Source organism: Bos mutus, chromosome 14, assembly GCF_027580195.1.
Source record: "Bos mutus isolate GX-2022 chromosome 14, NWIPB_WYAK_1.1, whole genome shotgun sequence".
In the NCBI taxonomy this organism is placed as follows: domain Eukaryota; kingdom Metazoa; phylum Chordata; class Mammalia; order Artiodactyla; family Bovidae; genus Bos; species Bos mutus.
This window is the reverse complement of record NC_091630.1, coordinates 75,716,364-75,738,959: the sequence shown is the minus strand read 5'-3', so window position 1 is coordinate 75,738,959 and position 22,596 is coordinate 75,716,364. Positions and strand designations below refer to the sequence as shown.

Sequence of the window (22,596 nt, the reverse complement as noted above, 5' to 3'; positions counted from 1 at the left end):
GAGACAACAAGCAAATAAAAACAACATAACAACAACAAAACAAGCGCATCTTGCAAACAGCACTTTTGCTGGATGGAAAAACTGAGAGTTGGCTGGGTTTCCCAGGTAGTCCAGTGGTAAAGAATCTGCCTGCCAGTGCAGGAGATGCAAGAGATCTGTGTTTGATCCCTCACTCAGGAAGATCCCCTGGAGGACAAAATGCAACCCACTCCAGTGTTCTTGCCTGAAACATTCCATGGACAGAGGAGCCTGGCCGGCTACAATCCATGGGTTCGCAAAGAGTCAGACTGAGTGACTGAGTACACACACACGCAAGAGTTAGCTAAGGTTTATTTTGTGTTTAACATATGATTGGGTCTTTCTGGTGCATGTAATAGTAGCAAACTGGAACTAATGTGTTACAAGGATATAGTCGTACAGAGCTCAAGGTCATGGATTTAGCAACCCACTGAATTTGATTTAGCAACCCACTGAATTTGGCAACCCACTCCAGTACTCTTGCCTGGAAAATCCCATGGACAGAGGAGCGTGGTAGGGTACAGTCCATGGGGTCGCAAAGAGTCGGACACGACTGAGCAACATCACTCACTCACTTAAGAGGTTTGGAAGTGGGGATCCGAAGGGTCTCAGGCTTCTAACTCTTGTCTCTACTTCTCTCTGCTGGTTTATTTTAGCCTTTTCTTCCTCCATGACAGACAGGCTTCCCCTGATCTACAGTCTTTAGGGTAGGACCTGGCTGTCCCATGAGTTCCTGGATGGCATGCTTCACAGAGACCCAGCCACCCACAGAGGCTGACTTTCTCTCTTAACTCCCACTTACTGCCACGTCCAAGTTCCTCCAAAGACAGTGATTGGCCTGGTGTATTAAGGAAGCTGTCCACTTGGTCCAGTCAATCCTGGGTCTCCACTGTTTTGAAGCAGAGAGCAAGCAGTGACAGGCTGTAGAGGTTAGGAGCCTGGGAGGGCCCTGTGGTGTCCTGCCCAGGTGTCTGACCAGGAGTTGAAAATCTATCAGCCCTCTTCTGACACTGCCTTGCCTGCAATATTTTCCATTTTATAGGAGGAATATAGGACCTCTCGAGCCGATACGGTCTTCAGACAGGGCATGTCCACCTTCCCCCATCTAGGACATGTCTGAAGATCCTCTTGGCTCCTGAGGTCCTTTTGGGCTGGTGTTGGCCTGTTTGGGGCTTGAATCACAGCTTAACTTCTTCCTCTTCTCTATTCTACATCCTTCCCTTCTACCCTGCAAAGTTACCCTTCATTAAATTTTCTGTGTCCAAATTTCCATTTGCATCTGCTTCCTGGAGAACAGAACACATGGCAGCTGGCTCCCTGAGGTGCCTAGGAAAGAAGATGCTAAGGTGAGATTTGGAACTGCTTATCGGTGATGAGGTCTCCATCCATGGGGTTCAGAGGAGCACAGAGGCCTGCAGCACCAGGCAAGAGAAGATTCACTGCTGGTAAGCTCGGATGGCTATTGCTGGGAGGGGACGCATTCATTGGTGTCATGTATCAGACGTCTTGTAAATATGGGGCAAAGAGTAAATAGAAGGGCAATGAAGTAGAGTGACCATTGCTAAGCTCAAGAGATACTCTGGAAAACCATGGTGAAAAGGAAAGAGTGACTAAATTGGCAAATAAGAGCTAAGAAAGCAGGGATCTCCTGATCAGCATTGCAAAGAGGCTTTCAAGTACACAACAATAAAGCAGAGAAAGCTGAAGACATGTCAGAATTCTTGAAAGAAAAAGTAACAGATATTGTATATTAGTGCACACATGTGGAACCTAGAAAAATGGTATAGGTGATCTTTTTTTAGCTTTTTATTTTGTATTGGGGTATAGCCAATTAATAAACAATGTTGTGATAGTTTCAGGTGGACAGTATCTATTCTCCCCTAAACCCCCCTCCCATCCAGGCTGCCACAGAACATTGAGCAGAGTTCCATGTGCTATCCAGTAGGTCCTCGTGATCCATTTTAAATATAGCAGTGTGTTCATGTCCATCCCAAACTCCCTAAGTATTTCGTGCCCCCTCCTTCCCCTTGGCAACCATAAATCCACTCTCTAACTCTGTGAGTCTCTTTCTGTTTTGTAAGTTAGTTCATTTGCATCATTTATTTTTAGATTCCACAGAAAAAGGAAGTCATAATGATATTTCTCCTTCTCTGTTTCACTTACTTCACTTGGTATGTTAGCTTCTGGGTTTATCCACGTTGCTGTAAATGGCATGATTTCATTCTTTTTAGTGGCTGAGTAATATTGCATTGAATATATGTACCACATCTTCTTTATCCATTCCTCTGTCGATGGGCATTTAGGCTGCTCTCATGTTCTGGCTATTGTAAACACTGCGGCAATGAACATTGTGGTGCATGGATCCTTTGGGATCATGTTTTTCTCCTGATAACATGCCCAGAAGTGGGATTGCAGGTCATATGGTAGCTCTATTTTTAAGTTTTCTTTTTTTTAAAGGAACCTCCATACTGTTCTCAACAGTTGCTGCGTTAGGGTACACTGGGTACCTTAATTTTTATTTCAAGGTCTGTTGCTAGGGTAACCATCATGCTACAGACCCCATCCTCCTGACGGGCAGAAGACCCCAGAATATAGTTACTGGACATCTACTCCCTAGACTCTCTCTATATATACAGCCTGGAAGAGCAAATGATTTTCCTGAACCATATTAACAGTGCCACCAAGTTTCAGATGCAACTTCGTCTATCTTCAAAGCCATTGTTCTTCCTTTTATATCCCGCTGTTTTCCTATTTAATGCATATTTTTTAATAATCAGTCTGTTGGCAAAGTGTCTAGATTTACAGGCAGAGAAAAACCAAGCTGATAGACAACAACTGCAGCGTGTAGCTGGAAACAGTTGGAACACTGTGTGTAAGACAATGAGCTGAGTGTTTGTGATTTGTTCATTCATTCTTTGATTTATTATCTAACAAGCCTTTATTAAGCCCTTACACCATGCCAGGCCCTAGGCTAGGTACTGCAGATACAGCAAGGATTAAAGCTTAGATTCTGAGTCCAAAAGTTTATGATCCAGCAGAACAGAATGGCTTGTAAACAAGTTAAGTGCAATAAATCATTTAAAGGCAGATAAAGGAAGGTGAAAGCTTCCATTTATAACCTATGAGAATAACCGAGCACCGTGTTTTGAAGTTGGAAGCCTGCAGGACTACTGTGCCCACCAGGATCAGGTAAATGCTGGAATTATCTGGTACAGAACAGGCGATTAAACTGATAACCCTCTTTCCCTTGTGCAACTGATCCTGGTGTGAGCCCGAATACCAGGAGGCATCCTGTGTCCCATGTTACAGAAAATCACAGCCAGGGCTTTGTGTGGGGTAGCTCGAGCAGGTGTGGCCCACTGACAACTTTTGAGCGACACAGAATGTGTTGGCAACATCGCCACTTTAATTTCTCCATTCGATGATGATTTCCAGTGCCAAGCATCATTTTTTTGAAGTCAGAAGCCTGCAGGACTACTGTGCCCACCAGGATCAGTTAAATGCTGGCATTATCTGGTATCCTTCCACTCAACATTGGAAAGAGCACTGTTGTGTTAGGTGCTAATAAAACAAGAACACACGATCCACTTTTTTTTTCTAGCACTGATTTCTGTATGTCCTGTGTTTCTATATGTTTCTATATGCCCCACAAACATATGTGAATGTTTCTATAGTCTACAGCCGCTCTCCTACTCACTGGGCACCTATCAGAGCTTCCAATAGTAAAAGTTCAGGAAAGAAGAGCTGTTGGTTGCGTGGCAGGGTCCTCATGGAGAAGAGTCAAAGCATCCATATGCCCTCCCTTCCGTTCCACCTCCCCCACCCATACAGGTGGCTGGATGATGAGTTCAGGCTCCACTGTGCACAGCTCCAGCATGCCAGCTCCCTGGGCTCCATCCCCCTCCAGTGTGCATCCTCCATGCAGCCAGAGGTTGATAGGCGCAAGCTTTAGATTTCAGTTGGTGCAGGATTCCTCTTGGCCTCAGATGGCCCATCTATGCTGTTACTGTAGCATTCTGCATTCGTGACAGGGCCTCAACTTCTAAGTCAAGTGATACTTTGCCTTTCATTCTGCTATCATGTCTTGTATTTTGAACTTTTAATTTTGTATTGGGTATAGTCGATTAACAATCTTGTGATAGTTTCAGGTGAGCAGCAAGGGGACTCAGACATGCATATATGCACATCCATTCTCTCCTATACCCCGATCCCATCCAGGCTGCATGTAACATTAAGCAGAATTCCATGTGCTATACAGTAAGTCCTCTTTGGTTATCCATTTAAAATGCATCTGCTATTATGTGTTTTTTTTTTTAATTTTAATTGGAGGCTAATTACTGTACAATATTGTAGGGGTTTTTGCCAAACACTGACATGAATCCGCCATGGGTATACATGTGTCCCCATCCTGAACCCCTCTCCCATCTCCCTCCCCATCCCATCCCTCAGGGTCATCCCAGTGCACCAGCCCCGAGCACCCTGCCTCATGCATCGAACCTGGACTGGCAATCTATTTCACATATAATATTATACATGTTTCAATGCCATTCTCTCAAATCATCCCACCCTTGCCCTCTCCCACAGAGTCCAACAATCTGTTCTTTACATCTGTGTCTCTTTTGCTATCTCTCATACAGGGTTATTGTTACCGTCTTTCTAAATTCCATATATATGCGTTAGTATACTGTATTGGTGTTTTTCTTTCTGGCTTACTTCACTCTGTATAATAGGCTCCAGTTTCATCCACCTCATTAGAACTGATTCAGGTGTATTCTTTTTAATGGCTGAGTAACATTCTGTTGTGTATATGTACCACAGCTTTCTTATCCATTCATCTGCTTATGGACATCTAGGTTGCTTCCATGTCTTGGCTATTATAAACAGTGCTGTGATGAACATTGGGGTACACGTGTCTCTTTGAATTCTGGTTTCCTCGGTGTTTATGCCCAGCAGTGGGATTGCTGGGTCATATGGCAGTTCTATTTCCAGTTTTTTAAGGAATCTCCACACTGTTCTCCATAGTGGCTGTACTAGTTTGCATTCCCACCAACAGTGTAAGAGGGTTCCCTTTTCACCACACCCTCTCCAGAATTTATTGCTTGTAGGCTTTTGGAGAGCAGCCATTCTGACCAGTGTGAGATGGTACCTCATTGTGGCTTTGATTTGCATTTATTATGTGTTGTGTCTACAAATTTTTTAGAATCCAAGGGAGAAAGAGGGGTCACTGGCGGGGCAGAAATCGGGTACTAATGCCTGAGTGCTCTTAGTACTACAGAAACAATTTCATTCTTGCAGCCAAGGCAAGAGCACATGAGTTGAGGGGGGGAAACAGGCATGCTTCATCAAAACTGCTCCACATGCCAAGACAGGCATGCCAAACGCTCACATCCACCAACAGGCACTGGGCTCTGTGCCGGCCTGGGCACACTCACGAACCTCTAGCCTGGATGGACTTGTCCTTGTTATAGCCAAGACTGCATGGGTCTTACTGCCATGCTTGGCACAAATTCACTCCCAAATAAAAAAAAGTGTTGATGCTTAATGTGGTTTAAGAATGGATACTCAGTAGACTGTCCCAAAAAGGATGATCACATATGTGACTCAGATGGATCCCCTATCATTCTCTGGGGGCTTCCCTCGTAGCTCAGTTGGTAAAGAATCTGCCTCCAATGCAGGAGACCCCAGTTCGATTCCTGGGTTGGGAAGATCCGAAGGAGAAGGGATAAGCTCCTACTCCAGTATGCTTGGGCTTGCCTTGTGGCTCAGCTGGTAAAGAATCCGCCTGCAATGTGGAGACCTGGGTTCGATCCCTGGGTTGGGAAGATCCCCTGGAGAAGGGAAAGGCTACCCACTCCAGTATTCTGGCCTGGAGAATTCCATGGACCATACAGTCCATGGGGTCACAAAGAGTCGGACACGACTGAGTGACTTTCACTTTCACTTATTCTCTGTGTGTGTTTTCACACATGTGCACACACACACATGTATCTGAGGTTTCCAGCAGAAGGGAATTACTCCTGCAGAGAAGGAGGCTGGCATTGGCATTTCTGTGAGTCCTGGGCTATCAAGAGAAGTACAAATTTGGAAAAAGGTCTAGAAATATCCTCTAAGAACAAGCTAGAAGAAGTTCCATGCAAAGAGGGGAGTAAGGGTCCATCACTGGGAAAGCTGAGCCCTGCTTCCTCCAGCCTCAGCCTCCTGCCGTCTGGCCTCACCCACCGCAGTGGCTCTGCCCACGGACCTGTGTTTCTCCCATACCCGACTCCTCTGTCTTTCCTTGGCTCATGCCGTCTCCCTTCCTGGAAAGCTGCCATATAGCCTCGCCTCAATTTGACGAGGGCCCCCTCCCCTGTGCTCCAGAGGCTGTGGGTGCCCCCCGGCCCCATCCCATCTCAGCTCGTCTGCAGCAGCAACAAGCAGCCACACCTGCTTCCAGCCACCGGCCCTTCCCTCCTGCTGCTTCTCTGCCCCATGGCTGCTTTTGGCAGAAGCCAGCTTCACAGAGCACAGGGCAGGTGTGAAGACTTCACACCTCCCGGAACAAACCCCAGTCAGCAAGGGGAAAGAGCGTGTGAACATATGCCCAGCTTCCTGGGCCCTTGAGAGGACAATTCTGGGATGCATTTTACACAGTTGTCACCTGTGGGTACAGGGTCAGCTGCCCACGAATGCCTCTTGAGTGGCTTTTGTTCCTCTGGAATCACCTTCCCCTGGATCTCACTTCCTCAGGGTCAGCTGGGTTGGGGGAAGTCCTGAGATGCCAGGTAAGATCTTCAAATTCCTCACAGCCTTAGCTGGTGGTGGCACCTGACAACTGGTGAGGGTCCTCTCCTCCAGGTGCTTCCCAGGCGATGCTAGGGGTGAAGAACTCACCTGTCAACGCAGGAGGCATAAGGGATGTGAGTTTGAATCCTGGGTCAAGAAGATCCCCTGGAGGAGGGCATGGCAACCCATTCCAATGTTCTTGCCTGGAGAATCCCATGGACAGAGGAGCCTGGAGGGCTACAGTCCACGGGTCACAAAGAGTTGGACAAGACTGAAGAGACTTAGCAGGCAGGCCTTTCTCAGAGCACTGCCCATCACAGCACGTAGCTCCATGCATCACAATGGCCTGTTTCCTGCCCTGCCCTCCCCCCTTCCCCAGACCCTGCGTTCCTGGCGGGGAGGCAGCTATGTCTTTGTCCCTTTAGACTCCCAGTACTTGGCAGATAGGAAAATCTAGTAAATATTTGTTTTTTAACTCAAGGATTCACCAACCACAAGGCTTAATTACTTCCTTTACAAACACGCCTATAATCCCCCTGACCTTTAAGAGTTTCCGAGAGGACAACAGGGTCTCATAAAGCTCCAGGCACAAGGGGGTGTCCTGACATATTATGACCACGTGTTATGGCCTGAACCGCACCCCCTCCCCAGATGTGTATGCTGACGCCTAAGCCCCAGCATCTCAGAACGTGACTGTATTTGTGGACAAGGCCTTGAAAGAGAGGTATTTAAGGTAGAAGGAGGTCACAAGCTGGGCCCTAACCCAATGTGACTGTTGTCCTCAGAAGAAGAGGAAATGGGAGCACAGAGTGCCACCAGGCACGGACGCAGAGAAGACAGCCGTCACTGCAAGCCCAGGCCAGCCGCCTCGGGAGAAACCAACCCTGCCCGCATCTAATCCCGGATTTCCAGTGTCCAGAGTCATGAGAAGACAAATCTGTTATTTAGGCCATCCAGTCTGTGATATATTCCTACCGCTGCCCTGGGAGACTAATACACTGGTTATCTGAGGTTATAATCTTAGATGCGGGAAGAGGGTATCCCAGAACCAGAAGAGCTGGCTTACATTTCTTAGATATTTTTAGGGGCTTTGATCTTGCTCAGATTTTTTAGTGATCTTTTCATATAAATGCTGCTTCCAAGGCAGGATTAAGATGCGATTAAAAACAATCTGGGTCACAATACATAAACACACACATGCTGGGTCTGCCTTCCTGATCCTGAAACCCTTTTCCCAGACTCATGGGCCAAGTAGTGTAGCTGTAACCCAAGTGAGCACCCCCACTGCCGCTCAGGGGAGTGGCGACAAGGCCAAGATGCAGCCAGAGCAAAGCTCGAAGACAAGCCGTGGCGACAGGGACAGAGGGCACCTTACCCAACGCAGTGCCCTCCTGTGATCCATCCAACCAGCCCCCCGCCCCCCAGCATCATGGTTCTCCCAGGAAGAAGCCTGATTTCCAGCCCCGTGTTCACCCTCATCCAGGAGAGAAAGAGCAGCTAGATTCATCGACACCACCTCACAGATCTTTAATGTGTATCCAGGTTCAGGGCCAGTTATATTTTACAAATAGATTTCTTGCAGCATTAAATTGCATGCCACAACACCCATCCGTTTTAAGTGTACAGGTCCGTGATTTTTCACAAGTATATTTACAAATTTATGCAGCCATCACCTCATTATAATTTTTGAACATCTTCATTCCTCCAAGAAGAATCATCATGGTCATTCATGGTCCCCTTCCATCCCTCTTCCATCCCTCCTTCCACTCAAGATAAACACGAATTGACTTTCTGTCTCTGTAGATTTTCCTTCCCTGGACATTTCTTATCAATGGAATCAGGCAGCCTGTGGTCTTTTGCATTTGGCTTCTTTCAGGGAGCATCATGGCTCTGAGGTTTATCCATGTTGGAGCATGCATCAGTACTTTGTCCTTTTTAATTGCTAAACTGTATATAATTAATTGCATACAGTAATCAGAGCTTACCGCTTTAAGTTATATCGTGTGTGTGTGTGTGTGTAGGGCTAATAGGAGTTGCGGACATGTGGGGTGGGTGGGGGTGGCTTGCTCTATATTAAGTTATTTTAGTGTCTGTCCATTCCTAAGACTTACGTGACCCTTTTATGGGGCTCTAAGCTGGGGCCGGACAGGGAATCTAACTGGTGGCTGCTTCTATCGTGAAGGCAAGGGCTGGCCAGAACAACCTGTTTTTCCCTCCTTCCCAAGCCTTTGGCACAGTTCCTCTGAAATCAATAGGATTCCCGATTGCTCAAGGAGTAGGACCTTCTCCCTCATAACTGAATTCTTTTCATGCTTGACTTGTCTTATTTCAAAAGTTGATCTCCTCATTCTCTTCAAGACTAAGGTCAAGGTCATAATGACCTCATTAGCCTTTGTCCCATGAGGAAAGATCTGGGGCTTGAGTTGATAGGGAGCTCGGCAAAACGCCACCTTGAGAAGCACCTGCCAGAATCCTCCTGCCCTGTGGTTGGCCTCATGGGATGTGTTAAGTGGTACCCAGCCCAGGCTCCGTGCCGACCTCAGCGAGAGGATCCAGGCACTGCCCAGAGGGATGCTGATGAGCTGGAGCTTATCCCAGTGCTGTTGTTGTTTAGTTGCTAAATCCTGTCCAACTTTCTGCGACCCCATGGACTGTAGCCCACCAGGCGCCTCTGTCCATGGGATTTCCTGGGTAAGAATACTGGAGTGGGTTATCATTTCCTTCTCTGGGGATCTTCCTGATCCAGGGATCAAACCCATGTCTCCTACGTCTCCTGCACGGGCAGGCAGATTCTTTACTGCTGAGCCACCAGGGAAGCCCTTATTCAGAAGAGGCCAGCCTAGTAGGCAGAGTATCTACCATACTCATGCAGCATGTTCATACTTGTGTTCAAGAAGAGCCATCATATGGGAGGAATGAGCTGGGAGCTCCTCTCTGAGTGTCCAGAAGGCTAGGAAAATGCTGTGTGTGTGAGTCACAGTGTGTGGGCCATGGGAGGGTGACCGGGAGGAGTCCCGTGGGCCAGGGGCTTGCGGTCCGGCTGGAATACCAGTCCCGATAGGTGGTGTGGATCCCCATTCGGAGTTTAGATAGAATTCTGGTTGTGTCAGCTGGGAAACTCAGCTTGGGCTGGGAGGGGAAAGCTGCCATCTGTGCCTCGAACTCTCTTCTGCTGAAGGCATGGGGATGCCAGCATCCTGCCTGCCCTTGGCCAGGACTGTTGAGTTTCTGGGCATGGCTGACCCTTCTCAAGAAGAGCCTCTGGGTACTGCCGAGCGGGTAATTTCTTTTTTGTCACTGTAGGCTTTTTCCCGTTTTCTGGAGCTCTGGGCTTTGGGGTTAAATGGCAGGGGTTAAGTAATGAGAAAGAAGAAAATCCATGAGGGATTCCCATGTAGCCTATTGTCCCCAGTAAGTCCTCCTTAATATTCCCAGAGTTACTGAGGCAGTTTAATGGCTCCTGTATTTAAGAGGGACAGCGAACTCACCCAGCAGACATTTTTTATAAAATCCTTTATGAATCGCAACAATGTTCACATTACGATTTTACATCCCGCTTTAATAAGGATCGAATTGCCACGGGCGATTTTGAATGAGAGGGTCTTGTCTTCTAACTGCAGTAGGTCTTCTGGCAACAGGCCTGATTTACTTCCTGGCTCCGCACCAGATTAAATTAACTTTCTCCACAGTTCATCTCTTAACCCTCTTTGGGCAGCAATCTACATGGACAGATCAAATTTTACAGAATTTCTGGCTCTCAGGGGGCCTTAGAAGCTTCTCAAAAAAGCGTAGGCATCCAGGAAATAGCAGGACAGATCAGTGAAGGGTCCAATCTCTGCAGGATAATGTCAAGGGTGGGCTTTCCCTTTATAGCAGCGGACAGTTCTTATGTTCAGTGATTCCATAGAAATTCCTACTGAGCAGAGAAACGTACACCAGACAAAGTGGTCTTGGAAGCAAAAAGATCTGAGTTCTGTCTGAATGCAATGGTTAATTTTATGTTACTTGACTGGGCTGAGAGATGCCCAGATTAACAGGTAAAATATTATTCCAGGTGAGCTGATGGGTGTTCATTGGAAGGACTGATGTTGAAGCTGAAACTCCAATACTTTGGCCACCTGATGTGAAGAGCTGACTCATTTGAAAAGACCCTGATGCTAGGAAAGATTGAAGGCAGGAGGAGAAGGGGATGATAGAGGATGAGATGGTTGGATGGCATCACCGACACAATGGACATGGGTTTGGGGTGGACTCTGGGAGTTGGTGATGGACAGGGAGGCCTGGCGTGCTGCAGTTCATGGGGTCGCAAAGAGTCGGACAAGACTGAGTGACTGAACTGAACTGAACTGAGCTGATAAGGATGCTTCTGGAAGAGACTAACACTTGAATTGGTAGGCGGTAAAGAAGATTGCCCTCTCAGTGTGGATGGACACTGACCTGTTGGGGGCCTGCATAGAACAATAGGGTGGAGGAAACATGAATTTGCTCTCTGCTTGAAATGGGACAGCATTTTTTCTTGCCTTTGAACAATACCACTCCTGGTTCTTGGGCCTTTGGACTTGGACTTATAACTTTGGCGCTCTGGGTCCTTTTATCCACAAACCATACTTCATGGATAGATGTGCTGGTTGTTGCTTGTGTGTGTGTGTGTGTGTGTGTGTATGCTCAGTTGTGTCTGACTCTTTGGGACCTCCATGGACTGTAGCCCACCAGGCCCCTCTGTGGTTTTCCCAGACAAGAATACTGGAATGGTTGCCATCTCCTTCTCCAGGGCATCTTCCAAACCCAGGGATCAAATTGGCATCTTCTGCATCTCCTGCATTGGCAGGATGATTCTTCACCACTGAGCCACTTGGGAAACCCCAGTTCTCACTTACTATGTGAATAAACCAAGGCTCAGAGAGGTTGGCCAACTTCCCTAAGGCCCCACAGCTAAGAAATGATATATCCAGGACACAAATCCAGATTTGTTGAATTCTAATTTGTATTTTCTCCATGCATTAGTACACTCTGCACCTTCTGTTCTTTAGCAGATGCTGAGTTAAAATTATTACAGGTATGTGTATATCTTTAAAAGATCCAAAACCAGTAAATAGAAAATTAATTTGAAATTATTTTTAAAAATATTTCTCAGCTAAAGAATAAAATTCCTGCCTTGAAAATTGAAGTCATAGAGTAATTACAGGGGTACTCACAAAGCTCTTCAGTATTTGGTCCTAAACTTGAACGGGAGAATCTATTGAGAGCTGGTGTAAATTCCTGAAAAGGTGACCTGGGGTCTGAGATTAGCCCAAAACAGATAAGGATAAATGTTTTCTTCAAAGCTGTTAGTGCTGGTGGGCTACATACGTGTCTCTAGTGGTAAAGAATCCAACTGCCAATGCAGAAGACGCAAGAGACATGGGTTCGATCCCTGAGTTGGGAAGATCTCCTGCCATAGGAAGTGGCAACCCACTCCAGTATTCTTGCCTGGGAAATCTCATGGACAGAGGAGCCTAGTGGGCTATAGTCCATGGATTTGCAAAGAGTTGGACCTGACTGAGTGACCAAGGACACACCACACACACACACACACACACCTACACACACACACAATGTATGTAGGTCAATCCCGATCTTCCAATTTATCTCTTCCCCCTGGCTTATCCTCTAGTAACCATAAGTTTGTTTCCCCATCTGTGACTCTATTTATGTTCTTATCATCTTACCTGAACATCTTTAGGCAAGAAATGCAATATTTCTCAATTTTTTCATTTACCAAAGTAAGAATAAGGACATCTATCTATTTACAAAGATAATTTGATGAGATCACTTACATCAATGCCAGGCACATAGTAGACAATAAATGCTTATTATAAATAACTGAGAGGCTTCCCCAGAGCCTCACCAGTAAAGAATCCACCTGCAATGTAGGAGATGCTGGTTTGATCCCTGGGTCCTGAAGATCCCCTGGAGGAGGGCACAGCAACCCACTCCAGTATTCTTGCCTGGAGAATCCCATGCAGGAGCCTGGCGGGCTACTGTCCATGGGTTGCAAAGAGTCGGACACGACTGGAGCGACTTAGCATGTATGCCTCAATAACTGAACTAACTTTGTAATGTGAGTCTCCAAGAATTTACAGAGGAAAAGAAAGAAGAAAGGAAGACAGCATCAAGAAGTACCCCCCACCGCCCGCCACACACACACACACACACACACACACACACAAACACATCCCTGACACCTAATGCTTTCCCCACATTTCCCATCACTTTCTAAAGCCAGTCACATCCAGGAGAGATAGGTTTTCTTGCAGTGGACAGTTCCCAGATATTTTCAACTGTGACTTAAACACCAAGAGATGCTGAGTTTGTGAAGCTGCATGTGTATCCAGCTGTGCTGCCTCTCAACAGACAGTGAACAAGTGCCTGCTTTCTGCCTCTGCCTTGGACCTGGTACCCTCAGCTCCACCACGTGTAGCCCAGAGTAGGTGCCATGTGCTGGTCTGAGCTCGGGAGCAAGAAAGAGAAGAAGCGAAGGGAGAAAGCGAGGGAGGAAGGGGAGAGAGGTTGGTGTACGTGTCCATACACATCCAGGCACATCTCCCACCAGGCGTGGGTGGCAGGAGAATGTGGTTCTTGGGTAGGTGTCAGAGCACTCGCTGTTTGAAAGCACCGTCACACTTCTAATTTACCGTGAATACCATGGCATGCCCCCAGATGTTGGCTCGGGATGGTTCCATGTGGCCTGCTCTGCTGAAATGTTGATCCTGCAGCTGTTGCTGAAGTACCAGGGGATTGTGGTCACTGGTAAGTTCAACACTTGCCAGATTCTGTTAATAGATGCAAGAATTCGATGATCTTCTAACATATGGTGATCTAACAAAGGGTAAGAAGTATTTCCAAGTGGCATTAATGGTAAAGAATTCTGCTAATGCAGAAGACACAAGTTCCATCCCTGGGTCAGGAAGATTCCTTGGAGAAGGAAATGGCACCCCATTGCCTGGAAAATCCGATGGACAGAGGACCCCTGAGGGTTACCACTCCCTGGGGTTGCAAAGAGTTGGGCATGACTCAGCATGTGTGCACACTAACACAATGGCAGCTTTTGCCTTTGCACAGCACTCTGGAGTTGAACACTTTCTCTGTAGACCACTGCCCTCTATGCCCCAGGTCTCTGTCTTGACCCTCCTCCTACACCACCCAGCTTGTCAACTGATAAAGCTGCTGGCCCCTGGAATTTAGAAGTCATTCCAGAGCAGTTGGTTTCAGGCTGACCTGGATTCAGATCCTAGCTCTGCCCCTTGTCAGCTGTGTGACCTTGAGCAAATGACCTAACCTTTCTGAGCCTCAAACGTTCCCATATGCAAAATGGGAAAGAATGGACCTTACTCATTCATAGTTGTTGCAAGAATGGTAAAGGGTGATGCTTGCAAAAGGTCCAGTCTCGTAGATATGAGATGATCCGTGAGTCTTCTCCCTCCTCTTCTCATCTATGGATGTGTCCCAGAAATGTATAAAACATTCCGGGGTGGCCATTTTTCTTTGTGTTTCTCTCAGGATCCTAGCACATAATAGGGCAGCAGTTCTCAAACCTCTGTCCATCAGTGTGAGCTGGGGCTTGTTACAGACACAGGTTCTCAGGCCTGTGTGTAATGATGCTAATGTTGCAAGGTTGCAGAGCCTAGGAGTCTGCTTCTAAAGAGGAGCCTTGGGGGATATAGGAATGTCCCCTTGAGAAAACCTCATATTCCATAAAGACCCAGGGTTTCACTGAAGCTCACCTGACAGGCTGTGGGTCTGTGGGGCAGAGGAAAAAGGAAAAGGGGGATTGAATTACCACCTCACACCCATCCGAATGACCATTATCAAAGAATGTCCAAGTGATAAGTGCTGGAGAGGGTGTGGAGAAAAGGGAACCCTCTGGTACTATTGGTGGGAATGCCAATTGATACAGCCATTAAGGAGAACAGTATGGAGAGTCCTTAAAAAGCTAGGAATAAAACTGCCACATGACCCAACTATCCCACTATTGGGCACATACCCTGAGGAAACCGCAATTGAAAAAGATACCTGTACCCCAACATTCATTGCATCACTATTTACAATAGCTAGGACATGGAAGGGAGAAGGCAATGGCACCCCACTCCAGTACTCTTCCCTGGCAAATCCCATGGATGGAGGAGCCTGGTAGGCTGCAGTCCGTGGGGTCACTAAGAGTTGGGCACGACTGAACGACTTCACTTTCACTTTTCACTTTCATGCATTGGAGAAGGAAATGGCAACCCACTCCAGCGTTCTTGCCTGGAGAATCCCAGGGACAGAGGAGCCTAGTGGGCTGCCGTCTGTGGGGTTGCACAGAGTTGGATACGACTGAAGCGACTTAGCAGCAGTAGCAGCAGGACATGGAAGTAACCTAGAGGCCCATTGACAGAGGAATGGATGAGGAAGTTGTGGTACATATACACAGTGGATTATTAGCCATAAAAAAGAAACGCATTTGAGTCAGTTCTAGTGAGGTGGATGAACCTAGAGCCTATTACACAGAGTGAAGTCAGTCAGAAAGAGAAAAATAAATACGGTATATTAACACATACACGTGGAGTCGAGAAAGATGGCACTGATGACCTATTTGCAGGGCAGCAGTGGAGACGCACACAGAGAACAGACTCGTGGGCGCAGGGGAGTGTGAGAGGACGGGATGAATCGAGAGACTGGCGCTGAAACGTACACATGACCATGTGTAACCATGGATTGTCAGTGGAAACCTGCTGTGTGATGCGCGGAACTCAAACCTGGTGCTCTGTGATGACCCAGGGAGGTGTGATGGGGTGGGAGGGAAGTTCAAGAGGACGTGTGTCTACCTACGGCTCATTCATGCTGCTGTATGGCAGAAGCCAACACAGTACTGTAAAGCAATTGTCCACCAATTAAAAATAACTAAATTTTAAAAAGAAAGAATGCATTTCTGTTGCTTTAAGCCAAAAAAAAGGGGGTGTTTTCAAAGATTGAGGACAGAGAGGGAGGGACCCTTCACAGCCATCTTTCTCTAGATGGGGAAGGTTTACAAAGCTCTGTCTCTTGTTGCCCATAAAACAGCTATTGTGCTTAAATTGGCAATGTTTAGCAAAAGAGGAATGCCACCTTGGCTCCAAGTGACTGTAATCACAGCACTTAATTAAAGGCTGCCGGCGGGAAGGCCTTCTTGGCATCAGAAAACTCCCTCTGGGGCAGCCGCCCAAATGCCAGCAGTTGGTAGCTGGAACTCTGGGAGGATGGCTCCCTGGGGGTTCCTAAGGAACTTGGTTCTGAAAGCATCTTTGCACCTCCCCATCAGCATCAGGGAACCATAGTGGGGAGACCAAGTGTTTTTCAGCATCAAGATCCACCTGGTCTTCAACGACTTGTGATGCCGAGAGAATGAATTACTCCCATTTCTCCTCCTCTCTTCTGCTTTCACCTGAAGACAGTTTTCAGGAGGGGAATAAAGTGGTCCAGGGGGGTGAATCAGAGGTGAGGGCTGCAAACACCAGTCCCCAAGCCCAGGGCTCAGTTTGGTTCCTGCCCTTGTTTCAGCAATTTTGTTCTTTCATGAGCCTGATGAAAGTGACCGCAAAGTCCAACAGGCGATTTCATTGGCTGCCTGTTTCAAAGTTATTTCACAGAAGGCTTCCAGAGAGGGTAAAGTTTTAAAATAAGAAACTAAGCCAGCCTCTTTGAAACCTCAGGAAATACAATCTAGTAAAATATATACATATGCAAAGAAATATATGTACCTGTAGAAGAAATGGAACTACACTGGTTTTCTTGAATCCACGTGTAAGCTGAAACAACTCAATTCAAGGGCAAAAAGAAAAATGAGGTTTAGGGAATATTCAAGAAGGGAATAAGCCACTTCTGAGCTAGATTGCAGTGTAATAGAAAAGCTAATTTGAGAACTTAACTTCTATGAAAACAATCTAATTAAAATACCAGTTGTTTTGTACATGTCAGAAGAGTTCTGACTCCTCGGTTAAATAGCAAATGGACATTCTATTTCTGAATGGCCAGAATGGCCACATTCTCTGGATGTGTGTCCAGAGAGTAAGACGGAGGCATTGGACTGTCTAATTCCTCAAAACGTCCCATCTGTGGAAATAAAATGGATTGCAGTATCTGCCCTGGCCAAACATATGTCACTTATGTTATTGTATGTTGGACCTGTTAAAGAAATGAGCCAAGATGTTGGCTCATCTTAGAGTACTTTTAAAATTTTCTCATTGCTATCACTTTTTTTAATCGGCATGATATTGAGAAAATAAATGTAATATGTGAGGTGCCAGGCTTTAAAAAAAGGAGAGGTTGGGAGTGGGAGAGCTGGGGTTGTGGTCCAAGGCTGCACACGCCTTTTCCAAGGCTGCTGTAGGCGCGGTCCGCGGCCGTCACCCCTTCATCCAGACTATCCCTGCCTGTGACACGGCGCTACCCTCTCCTGGAGTTTGGGTAGAGATGAATCATCCTTCCTCTCTTCCAGCAGCACAACTCCAGCCATAACAATTAATCACCAAGAAACATAAACTAAAGCAGGAGAATATGCATGTGTGATTCCTTTCCATCTGGGCCTCAGTTGCTGTATAAAGAGAGGTCTTGTGTACATTTCTGATTCCATCTCCTGGATGGTCCCACACCTGAAGAGCAGGATGGGAGGCCCACTTTCAAGATTCCTAACTCTACCTTGAACACCTCCCTAAGTGGTAAGACACACAAAGGCTTTTTAAAAAATAATTTGTCATTTATTTTTAAAATTAAGATATAATTGACATATAACTTGGTATGAGTTTTAGGTGTACAACATAATGCTTTGTTATATGTATATATTATGACATGAATACCATGACCAGTCTAGTTAATATCTATCATGCATGATTATAATTTTTTTTCCTCCTAAGAACTTTTAAGATCTCCTCTCTTGGCAACTTTTAAATACGCAATACTGTGTCATCACCCTGCTGTACATTATGTCCCTAGGACTTGTTCATTTTATGAAAGGAAGTACATGTCTTTTGATTACTTTCACCCATTCATTATAAACGCTTTTTAGTTTCATTTGTTATATAATTATATCTTAAGTGTTAGTCGCTCAGTTGTGTCTGACTCTGAGATCCCAAGGACTGTAGCCCACTAGGCTCCTCTGTCCATGGAATTCTCCAGACAACAACACTGGAGTGGGTAGGCATTCCCCTTCTCCAGGGGATCTTCCCAACCCAGGGGTCAAACCCGGGTCTCCTGCATTACAGGCAGATTCTTTATGGTCTGAGCCACCAGGGAAGGCCCCTTGATCCTAGGGCTCAATGTAAATATACACATGTACATGTATGTGTGTATATACATGTATAAGCCCATGCATACATACTTACATGCATATTCTAATAAATAGATAGAACAGAGGGATATATATTTTATATACATATATACGTATACACACAGGCACTTATACCTATATACACATACTCATAGACATGTATATAACATTCACCCACTACGTGTACACATATGCACACACACGCATACACGTGCACACACATATATGCACATATGATCAGTATGTGATGGGGAGTCCACCTGTTCCTCAGGTGTCTAGAGGGGTCAGCAGGGCTCCTGGGCTCTCTGAATTCTAGGCCATCACCTGGTGAACCTCTGAGGTGTCCCTGTCCCCGCTGGCCTCCTGGCTTCTGCCCGGCCCCCTAGTCCCTTCACCTCACCTGAAGCTGCTCCCTTCAGGCCCACAGAGCTTGGCGGGAGACCAGCACGGCCCCTTCTCAGTTGCTCCTGACCTTGGTGAGACCTCACAGCAGAGCTGCCTGGGCTCCGGGAGACTCTAGCTTTTCTCCCAGCCTGTCAGGGGCAGGTAAGGTGAGCTGATGTGTGCCTCTGTCCCCACCAGGCCGGGCCCTGCTGAAACCCTCACCACAGGGCACCTTGGCCTCCTGCCGTGCCCTCTCCCCCGTCCCCCAAACATGCAGCATCACAGGTCTCCATGAAGGCCTGGAGGTATCTAGATCCCGACTTAGCATCTGTTGTTGGTTTTTTCCCTGGGCTTTCTCTTGGCCTCCACATCCATAGCACAGGGAAGTGGCACCTGGCAGAGATACAGGGAGGATGGGAACCAAGGATGCAGGGGCCAGGCAGAGCGTGCGGCACATAAAGTGGGGATGGCGCTGTCCTGAGTGAGCCGCTGGTGGTGAAGAATCATCGGGAGCGATGTGCCCCACGTCACCCTGCTGAGCAAGTGGGACACGGAGAGCCCAGGATGCCGGCCTGACTCAGAGGCCTGTGGTCTCTGCTCAGCCTGGCCCCGCCGTGCAGGGGCAGGGCCGGGGGACCCACTGATTCCCGTGGCTCCAGGCCCAGTGTTCTCTGTGCAATTCAGAGTTGAAACCAGAGATCAGAAGTACAAAGTCTGCAGGGTCCAGAAAGCCGATGGTATCTGAGGCCCAAGAGACCACAAGTGAGGAACAGGAGCTGAGACCAGCCCTGGGGAGTGGACGGAGCCTGGCCGGCTGCAGACACATACCCCACCTGAAGGGAGAGCTTCCCCTCGACCCCCGGCCCATGGACCTGCTGGGAAGAGGGCCCAGAGTTGCCAAATCTGCCAGAAGCCTTTAAATATAGGGGATTTTAGGAAAATCTCCCAAGGGTCAGCAGCTAATTCACATAAATGGCTCAAAATAGCATATATGTTCACAGAACCTTGCCGGCAAGCTACCCCTCGGCCTATGCTAGCAATCATTTTACAATTTAATGAAGGCATTTTTTAAGTTTTTTTCTGATGCAGATGACCCTAACATACCTATTCCAGCTTCTGCAGACCTTTTCTGACCGGCCTCAAGCTTTCAGTCAGGCATACCAAGGCCAAAGCCTCCTGGGTTATTACTGAGAAAGATCGGGGTAAGGAATTGGGGGCTGGGGGACACTCCATCGGCCGAACCTCATCTGTGCAGACTGAGCTCCTAGGTGGAGTGGGTTAGGAGTTCAGCTTCCTCCTCTGTAACCTGGAGAGCGCCAGGCTTGTGAGACCAAAGAGACATCCTCTGCTGGATTGGTGTTTGTGAAGTCCCTAGGTGGCTCCTGGGACAGAGGGAACTCGATAGATGGTAGTCACAGGACCAGCGTAGTTTGTGCGACCCCATGCAAAATAAAGATGTGAGATCAGATTTTGGAAAACTTATTCAGAGTTTCAGTATAGTGACAGTAGAATAGGAAGGGCTTCCCTGGTGGCTCTGTGGGAAAGAATCCGCCTGCCAACGCAGAAGACACAGGAGAAGCAGATTTGATCCCTGGGTCGGGGAGGTCCACTAGAGAAGGAAATGGCAACCCGCTCCAGTGTTCTTGCCTGGGAATCCCACGTGCAGAGGAGCCTGATGGGCTACAGTCCGTGGGGTTGCAAAGAGTTGGACTTGACTTAGTGACTAAATAACAAGGATATGAAACCAAGCCAGGGCTCTGCTAAGCGCTCGGCCCTACGAGGCCATACGAGGCTCCTAGACCCATGCCGTCATCAGACCTAACACTTGAGAACGTACTGGGTACTGGGTACCATTCTAAGTGCTTGTCATGTTTATGTGGAATCCTCAAAGTGGATTAGCTACATTCCCATTTAACAGGTGAGGAAAATGAGGCACAGAGGGGCTAAGCCACTTGTCCACCATCACGCAGCTCGAGAGAGGCAGAGCTGGAGTTGGCTGTCTGGTCCTGAAGCTGTCCTATTTTCATCCTCCTTCTTCTGGACTTGAACTGGGAGCTCTGTCCAACTGGGATGGAGTATCCAGAACTCCCGGGCCCATGCACAGTGGCCAGGACCAGAATCTTCTCCCACAGTTGGACACAGGTGGCAGGACAGGTCCTCCCAGACACACTGCCAGCTGCGCTGAGGTCTGGGACCCAGAGGGGAAGGGACCGGAGTTCACATGAGGACACTCAGAGCCGAGGCCTCCACGAGGCTGAAAGCACTGGGCTTTATTCTTTGATCCAAACTGTGGATCAGGGCTGATCAGCCTCAGGGTCATTACTCACATTACAGTTGCGGGCTGACTCAGCACTTTCCGAACCCACCCTGATAACAGATCTTCCCCATCCAATGCCACTTAGAGTTTCCAGGGCATGGGGCTGGGGTGGCTTAGGCAACTTGAGGCTGCAGCAAATTCCCTGGTCTGCCTCTGAGTCACAATGGTGCTTTTCTGTGGCTTCTCCTCCTGCCAGGGGGCAGCACCTGAGTGGTCCCGCTTGTCCAAGTCATCTCAAGAATTCAGGATTTTACACTGTAACACAGAGGATGACATGTCAGTAATATCTGTGAAAATGAGAAAAATGGAGCAAAGATATATCCCACTGTGAACGATTCTCTGAGTCATGGTTTTATTTTTGGTCCATGAAGTAAAAATGATGACAATAATAGTAATAACTAACATATTGTTGTTATCGCTGTTTAGTTGCTAGGTTGTGTCTGACTCTTTGCAACCCCGTGCACTGTAACCAGCCAGGCTCCTCTGTCCATGGGATTTCCCAGGCAGGAATACTAGAGTGGGTTGCCATTTTCTTTTCCAGGGGATCTACCCAACCCAGAGATCTAACCCACATCTCCTGCAGATGGATTGCAGGATCCATCATTGGCAGATGGATTCTTTACTACTGAGCCACCAGGGAGGCCAATAACTAACATATATTGAGCCCTTAAAATGTCCCAGGCACTGTGCTAAATGCTTTACTCGAATTATCTCACCCACACATACCTACTTGACAAAGGTGTGATTCTGCTGTCCAAACCACTTACGATCTTTTTTTTTCCAGTCACACTAAATTACAGCTCAGGAAATTTACATGCAATTAATCTCCTTAATTGAACCTTTATGGTTGGATAATATAACCATGGCGTAGATGAGGAGTAATTCATCCAGCTCCTGTGCTCAAGTTGGAGCTTGTCTGTTCCAAGGGAAATGTGTGCAAGGATGTGGAAGGGAGGGAGGAAGAGGAGGCGTGGCCGGGATGTTGACCAACTGATAGGGACCACCCATCCGCCCTGCTCCATCCACACTGTCTTCTTTTGTCTCTCTTGGCTCCTTAAATTCCCTATGTTCTTCAGGGTCCTTGCAAATACTGTTGTCTTTGCCCAAATACTGTTCTCTTCCCTTTTTTTTTTGTATTTAATTTTTAAAATGTAGTTTTGACTGCACTGGGTCTTGGTTGCAGCAGGTGGGCTTTCTCTAGTTGTGGTGAACTTTCATTTCAGTGAGCAGGGGCTAGTCTCTAGTTGTGATGTTCAGATTTCTCATTTTTCTGACTTGCAGTGACTTCTCTTGTTGCAGAGCATGGGATCTAGGGACCTCGAGCTTATTCATTGTGGTAGTTGGGTTTAGTTGCCCCGTGGCATGTGGAATATTCCTGGACCAGGGATCAAACCCATGTCCCCTGCATTGGCAGGTGGATTCTTAACCATCTGACCACCAGGGAAGTCCTGTTCTAGCCCCTTTATGGAGGGAACACCCACTCATCCTTCAGACCCTCAGCTTGCCTCTCATGGACCCGGGTCCTGGCTGCTCTGTCTAGTCTTCCTTTGGCCTCCTTGCTGAAGCTACAGATGGACATTTACTTGGGGTCTTATCTGGTGATGCTTCTCATGCATTAGGGCCTTCCCAGGTGGCTTTAGTGGTAAAGAACCCGCTTGCCACTGCAGGAGACATAAGAGACTCAGTTTTGATCCCTGGGTTGCATAGATCCCTGGAGGAGGGCATGGAAACTCACTCCAGTATTCTTCCTGGGAAAACCCATGGACAGAGGAGCCTGGCAGGTGACAGTCCA

At 47.3% G+C, this 22,596-nt stretch overlaps 1 long non-coding RNA gene across 1 annotated transcript in view; it reads left to right on the top strand.

Moving 5' to 3' along the window:
• The first annotated feature begins 1,264 nt into the window (after positions 1-1,264).
• LOC138990774 (uncharacterized) overlaps positions 1,265-22,596 on the top strand; it is a 56,027-nt gene continuing 34,695 nt past the window's right edge. Inside the window, exon 1 of the long non-coding RNA XR_011466874.1 lies at positions 1,265-1,463. This is a non-coding gene — a long non-coding RNA (uncharacterized lncRNA). The remainder of the gene's footprint in view (positions 1,464-22,596) is intronic.